The sequence below is a fragment of the Cyprinodon variegatus genome, unplaced genomic scaffold, assembly GCF_000732505.1.
Source record: "Cyprinodon variegatus isolate N-32 unplaced genomic scaffold, C_variegatus-1.0 Scaffold75, whole genome shotgun sequence".
In the NCBI taxonomy this organism is placed as follows: Eukaryota; Metazoa; Chordata; class Actinopteri; order Cyprinodontiformes; family Cyprinodontidae; genus Cyprinodon; species Cyprinodon variegatus.
Window position 1 is genome coordinate 524,576 of NW_015150528.1, and position 7,630 is coordinate 532,205.

General features: G+C 36.9%; 1 protein-coding gene across 5 annotated transcripts in view; it reads right to left on the reverse strand.

Annotated features, from left to right (window-relative positions):
* LOC107083494 (galactosylgalactosylxylosylprotein 3-beta-glucuronosyltransferase 1) overlaps positions 1-7,630 on the reverse strand; it is a 117,578-nt gene that overhangs the window by 16,391 nt on the left and 93,557 nt on the right. For 4 of the 5 annotated variants that reach the window (XM_015372789.1, XM_015372787.1, XM_015372790.1 and 1 more), the window contains exon 3: positions 3,842-4,000. The gene's annotated coding sequence lies outside the window, so the exon portion shown is untranslated. The remainder of the gene's footprint in view (positions 1-3,841; positions 4,001-7,630) is intronic. The other variant, XM_015372788.1, reaches the window with a different exon arrangement.

Genomic DNA, 7,630 nt, shown 5'->3' on the forward strand with positions numbered 1-7,630 from the left:
ATCTGTCAACAGAACACTTGCTGTGCTTCTATCGGTGTTCAGTAGAGTCAATGTTGAGCTGTGGGATCACCATTTTTTTTTTAGCTACATGACCACAGAAAGGAAGGCACTTCAGAGAGTTATCTGTATTGCCCAGAAACTGATGGGCTCTCCCTTCCATCTACACAGGGCATATATATATATATAACTCCCACTGCCCCATAAAATCAGTGGCAACTCTTCTCCCCCGGACACCACCTCTGTAGACTACTATCCTCAAGAAGGTTTTATTTTGGCAATAAAGGCAAGGACAAACAGTATTAGGAATCCAAGAGCTACCATTGGTCGGGAGGACATATGAATTAACACAAAAAAATGAAATAATAAATTTCATGCAACAATTTTGTAAGTGGCATCTAATGATCCTGATTTTCTGTATAGTAAGGGCAACACGGAAAACGGCAAGCATTTTATTTTTTTTTTTACATATATATTACATGCGTATATACACTGTTTAAAGAAATAAAGGGAACATTAAAACAACCCAGTATAACTTCAATTAAACTTCTGTGAAATCAAACCAATTTGAATGCTGGTGGTGCTTTCACAGTCATGGTAGCTTGAGATTAACTCTACAACCTACACAAGTAATTCAGGCAGTGCAGCTCATCCAGGATGGGAAATCAATGCAAGCTGTGACAAGAAGGTTTACTGTGTATTTCAGCTTAGAGTCCAGGAGGCCATACCAGGAGACAGGCCAGTACACCAGGAAACATGGAGGAGGCTGTAGGGGCGTAACAACCCAGCAGCAGGACCGCTACCTCCACCTTTGTGCAAGGAAGAAAAGGAGGGGCACTACCAGAGCCCTGCAAAATGACCTCCAGCAGGCAACAAATGTGTATGCGTCTGCACAAACAGTTAGAAACGGTCTCTCTGAGGATGATATGAGGGCCCAAAATCCACAGATGATGGTTGTGCTCACAGCTCAACACTGTGCAGGACACTTGGCATTTGCCAGAGATCACCAGGATTGGCAAATTTGCTACTAAATCTTCACAGATGAAAGCAGGTTCACACTGAGCACATGTGGGAGACGTGACAGAGTCTGGAGACACTATGGAGAGCGATCTGCTGCCTTCAACATCCTTCAGCATGACCAGTTTGGCAGTGGGTCAGTAATGGTGTGGGCTGGTATTTCTTTGGAGGGTCACACAGCCCTTAATATGCTCACCAGAGGTAACATGACAGCCATTAGGTACTGAGATGAGATCCTGACCCTTTGTGAGACCATATGCTGGTGCGGTTGGCTCTGGGTTCCTTCAAATGCTGGACAATGCTAGACCTCATGTGGCTGGAATGTGTTAGCAGTTCCTGCAAGATGAAAGCATTGAAGCTACTGTATAGACCGGCCCGCCCGTTCCCCAGACCCTGAAACCTGAGCTGAATCTTGGTCACGATCCATCCATCACTTTGCACCACAGACTTTCCAGGAGTTGGGAGATGCTTTTGTCCAAGTCTGGGAGGAGATCCCTTAGGAGATCATCCACCACATCATCAGGGGCATGCCCAGGTTGTGTGTTCAGTTGTGGGGAGGTTACAAGGGCAGTTGGAGGACACAGACAATACTGAGCCCAATTTTGGCCAGTTTTAAGGACATTAAGTCAGAGTTGAATGAGCCCATAGTCATTTTTTTCACTTGAATTGTGTGGGACTCCAAATCCAGGTCTCCATTGGTTAATAAATTTGATTTCAATTGATGATGTCTGTATTCAGTGAGAATATTTCATTCATTCAGATTTAGGGTGTGCTACTGTATTTAAGTGTCCTCTTTATTTTTTTGAGCAGTTTATGTATACATACATATATATCTTATTTTGTTCTATTTTATTTAATCAATACTCATAGTCTTCACGCTACAGCAGAGCTGCTATTTTTTTTAAAATTTGTCAGATATTGGCGATAAATGGATTCTGATTCTGTTTGCAACTCTGACTAAAATTGCTTTCATCCATGGCCAGTCTGCAATTCATAAAGGAAGTTCTTTGTTTCGATACTTTCCCCATGTCAAATTCCAACCCATGTATTCTTTGACCTTTTGTAAGTATACTTGTTATGCTAACATTATAAAAGTTTAAAGATCTGCATACAATAAACCACAATAACATTTATTTCAAGTCTTGAAGTAGTTGGAAGGACACCTGGCACTGCGAACACATCCATCTCCTCCAGGAAGAACATCAGAAAGTGAAAACAAAAAAGGCATCGAATTGATTGAGATAAAGCAGATTGATAATAGCAGAACCAAAGGATTCTATAGAATACATATGAAAGATGATTTAAGTCTATTTAACGTGAATGAAATGAAGAGTTTTAAACAAGAGTGTTGTTAGGTTTCACTGCAGATGCATGGTCCAAGAACATTTTCCGAAATAACAAAAGGGGTTTTGCCATTGCTGAACAAAACAAATTATTCAAATTTTTCCTAACAAGTTTCCACTCTGCATACACTTTATTGCCCTTTTTAGGCCATTTCCTCATTTGTTATGAATTTTGAAGTCTACAAAATTCTTTCAAAATAATTCGATGTTACTGCCGATATGGAGCAAAAATATAAACTTTTGTTGGGACAGATTTTGTTTGTTGACAGATTATCATATGGTAAATTTCTCCTAAAATTAAAAAAGACAACAACAAAGAAATATACAAAATAACAATATAAGTTAGCTCTCAAGACTAAACAAACTTTGTGAGAATTTTAAAATCTGTTGACTAAATTCACATAACGTCTCACCACTGTTACAATTACACTGTCTCTTAAAATAAAAACGATCCATGCCCTTTGCAATTTGTCACCTTTTAACATCATAATCAAAAAGATATTTAAGGCTTTAGTCTGATAGGCCAAACCATTAACCCTTAATATTGTATAAAGATAAAGCAGAAGAAAACTGCTCTTTCATTTCTTCACTTCACTTCTTATATAACAGCTTTGGATAATACTTTGTAAAGTATTGGTAATATTCTACCATCTGTGTCATCTGTGTTTAGATGCATCCATTTTGCTGTTCACTCTGACCACCTTCCTGGTCTGTGAAGGAAAGCTTTGCCACAGCATGATGCTGCCACCACCAGATGTCACCGTGGGTTTCAGCTTTAACGTTTGCCTTGTAGCAAACTACCATATAAACATAACTTTCTCATGTTTTTATATATAAAGATATATTGTTGCGCTGAGATGTGTGGTGTGGAAGGAAAAATTCAGCAAAGTTGGTTGGAGCAAAAAACAAAAGGTGATTTATTAGGTCTCCTTCATCAGAGTATAGTTATATTTAGATCAAAATGGCAGCTTTCCCATCAGACCCCTTACTACGGCCAGCAGTCCACCTATATACTGTTATCCCCGCCTTCTCAATTTAACCTTTCAGCCAATCAAAGTTGAGCCATCATAACTCCCTCTATAAGAGAGCTGGGTTTGAGGCGTGCCTCCTCCTTAGCAAGGTTCCAAGATGGCTTCTAAAAGGAAACACCCAAAAAGGTAACAAACGATTAAAAAACAAAAGGATTATATACACACATACATTCTAGAACCCGAACATTACAGAAAATCTTATTGCTTCTTAATATATATATCTACAGTATATGTGATTTCATTTTATTCTTTTTTTTTTTTATCTTAAATTATAGATATTTGCATACATTTAGAGAAAAAAAGAAACAAATGTATTCACTTTAAGACTATTAAACAACTTTAGTTGGTCCATTATGCAAAATCACCAAAAATACACTAATGTTTATGGATGGGTTAGGGTTAGAATTTTTTCAAGAAGCAGCAAGGCTCTATATGTGGATTTCAACAACTTACCCACAGTCAGAACTGGATCACTGCAGTACTGTTGATGCGTGGCTGAGAAGGACACACTCCATGCCCAATGGGCTACCTAACAGTGAGTGCCTCCATGGCCCTTCACCATTGCCTAATTCTCTTCTTCTGATTGCTTGGACAGACAGGCCACCCAAAGCCCTGTAAAGGAAATAAATAGATAAATACATTTTGTTAGTATCACCCAAAATAACACCAACATTTGATTTTTTCGTCCAGCAAAATATTGAAATTCTGAAAAAGAAAAATTTGCGAACTCTGGGCGAAACAAAAACAGATGAGAGTAAAAACTACCATAAAGCTAAGCATGTGCAATTATTTTAAAATGAGAAGTGGCATAAAACAGAATAGCCTATTCTTTGCATTGTACCACCATCCCAACAGCATGAAAGGGATAATACAGGACACAAACATATACAGTTGATTTAATTTATTTAATTCATCTCAATCTGAGTTGCACAAAGACTGAATTTCTTTTCTTTTTTATACTTCATTAAAAATAAAATACAACAAGAAGGTTAGTCACAACCCATCAGCCTGCCAGCAGTCTGCATTTGGCAATGTTATAAAAATAAACTCAAATCATGTCTTATTCAAAAACATCAGAGGCAATGTTGCTTCTGTGCAGCGCTGCGTGTGTCCTGCATCAGCACCTTACGCGTTATTTTATGACTGCTAACTGTATTTTTAGTATTCTCTCTGTGATTTAAACTAATATAAAATGCTAATCTGTGATGCTGTGTGTAGAGGAACTGGAGCAGTCCTGAACATTTAACTAATGCTCATTAAGCTGTAACATGAGTCAGAAATATAGCGTAGCATGATTGTGCCAAATGCCACTTAATCAAGTCGGCTTTAAAATGATAAACATGTGACACTGGCTTAATGGGTTTGGACACTTTTTTTTCTGCTTAAAAGAGAACAGTATGTAGAACTTCATGTAAAATGTACAACAGGAACATCTTTTCAATTGATGCCAGATAATTAGATAGCTACAATTAATATGATTTCTTCTTCTTCAAAAAAAAAAAAAACATCTGAGGTTGTTCTACGTAACTATTAAGAAAAGGCAGTTTCCAAAGCTCTATGTTAAAACTGGCCAAAGAGTTTTGCAAAAAAAATTTTTATAATTATTTTTTTCCAGTAATGATTATCTTTCTGCTAAAGAAAGATGAGATTCTATACACTTTAACATACTGAATCAGCTGCTGACAAATGTTCAATCAGCGTATTATCTCCTTTGGCTAAGCTGCTTCTTTTCACACATTTTAATAGACTTTATTAAAGAAATACCAGCTATTACTGGGATTTTTAACATAGATCATTCTTTGTGGGCACTTATGAAATAGAGAGAGAATTTTTTGGAGCATCTCTATCTCTCTTTCTGACCCATATTGATAGCTATTGCAGTGGAACAACCAGTTATAACTTTGTACATAGAAAAACTCTGCAGACAGAGAGAAATTTAATGTGGCACTTTACGTCGTGCTTTTATTATTCATTACTCATTTTACAAGGCCAAAGTATGACAGCATAGCTCTGCTGTCTGCCCCCGATGGCTGAAGCAGTGGGCGGTACTGCTCTGTCTTCAGCTGCATTTGTCGCTAAATTTATGGCATTATGGATTCGCCCTGGTGTATTTATATTCTAAGCAGCAGTGCTTTTGTGATAGATGTGTTAAAAATACACAAAGGGAGTCCAGCAGCTTTACTTTGCTACGCCAGCAAACACAGCCAATCCTTCAGACAAGGGGATTTCTTAAACCAGGCACCTGGGAATATATGCTGGTTGGACAAAAGTTGGGTCATTTTAACCAAACATTGTGACCCAGTTAATTTTGCCCCACAAGAGATTTAAAGAACCATCATTGTTTTTGCAGAGCAAAATTTCTTAACTATAAAACAATCATTCTTTTAAAAAGCAAATTAAAAATGATGGTTACACATTCCCACTTTGGCCCAAACATACTTTGATTATTAATTCATTATAGACAGGTTATTGTGCTTTAGTTATTTCGGTTCCATATCTTCTAGGAAGAATGTTACCCAATTTGCTGCTGCTGATTTGAAGAGATTTAACTAAAGATGCACTTTGAAGAACAAAATCTATAATTTATAAAGGTTTGTTTGTAGTATGGATTTTTTTATACAGATTAATTTGTTTCTATGGAATCAAATAATAAAAGGCAAATTCTTTCCTTTTACCTCAAGGTATTCTTTTCTACACCACCTTTGATGTCCTTAAGGTTAGACATTTAGCCACTTCAGCCCTTTTTTCACGAAAATAAAGGTATATCAATTTATTTCAAACCATTCTATTTATTTTTTATCTGTCTCTGTAATTTCTCCAAAGTTTTTAACGCTCTTTCTCATGGATTGTTTGGCATTTTCCTTTTATTCACTTTGATAAAGTTGATGCTAGCGTGTCTGTAATAAACCCGTGGTGATGTGCTCAAAGCCTCAAAATAGGATCATGTGGCTGTTACTTTAGGGGTCCTATCCTCACTCAGTGGGGAAATTCTTGGACTGTCTACTTGTCTGAATGTTGGCCTGGTCCAGAAAAATATTTTGAAACTGCCCAAGTTGAAAATCCCATTTGAAAATGAATTTTGTTATAATATAGACTTCTCCGTGCAAAATTAAAGACGTCAAATGTTTTATAACAGAGGTGGGCTGCAGCCTGCAGCATGAATAGGTCAGTATAGAGACATATTAGTAAGCTTTCAATCACAGCCACCCAGGTGCCATGTATGCTCTGGTGCCACCTGAACTACTGCATGATGCAGCAAGAATACAGAAAGTCAGTCCCAGACTGCGACACACAATGAAGCCTGACAGCCTTTCACATCAGCACAAACTAACCAGCTGTGAAGGGAACACCTGCCGCTGATTAATACAAGATCAGAACAACAGTAGCGTATGTGAAAATTGTTGAACTAATTGCTGAACTAACACCATTAACCTCAGAGGTTCGACATGGGGGTGAAATGTTACATTTCCTTGGTGGGTTTGAAATGTCAAAGGAAATTATTTTGTATAAGATGAAAAGATGTAGGATGCCGACTGGTGTTTATTTTTAATCATGTTGACATGTACAATATTTAATTTATAGTTTGTAACGAGTCTATAATGTCTGAACTACTTTTTCCATTTACACTTCTTATGGCTTGCAATAAATTCTTCTTATATATTCACTAATTGGCAAGTAGAGGGCACCCTCTGATGGTGCTGCCTTGTGGAATGTACAATTACCTGCTTTTATCTGTGTAAACATATCTGGGAATCCATAGAGGACAAGCTGTTAGAATAGATCATTATTGATGATACTGTCAGAGCCCTTCAAAACAGCATCGCCAAGAGGTGTTATTTAATGTATATTTTAAAATATGCATTGATTTAAGCAAGCTAAATTGCTTTTGAAGGGCATGAAGTTTGGAGTAAGTGATCTGTCTAAGGTTTCTCTGTTGTTACGTAGCTCTTTGTTTATAGATTTAACTGAACACAAGGGTTGGCATCTGATTGTTTATTAATAAGCATTTGTACCTATAATAACAATGAGGACATAAGCTTTTACTTGCAAACAACAAGGTATGAAACTGGATAAAATAATCATTATATGTATGTCATTCATGGTTTTGACAAAAAGAAAGAAATTAATATTAAGTAGTTTCTCTTAGCCAGAGTAATCAGGACATTCTTTTTACTCCCTGCATTTTTACTGAAACCAGAACCATTAAAATAATATAACCAAAATAGAAATTAAACAAAAACA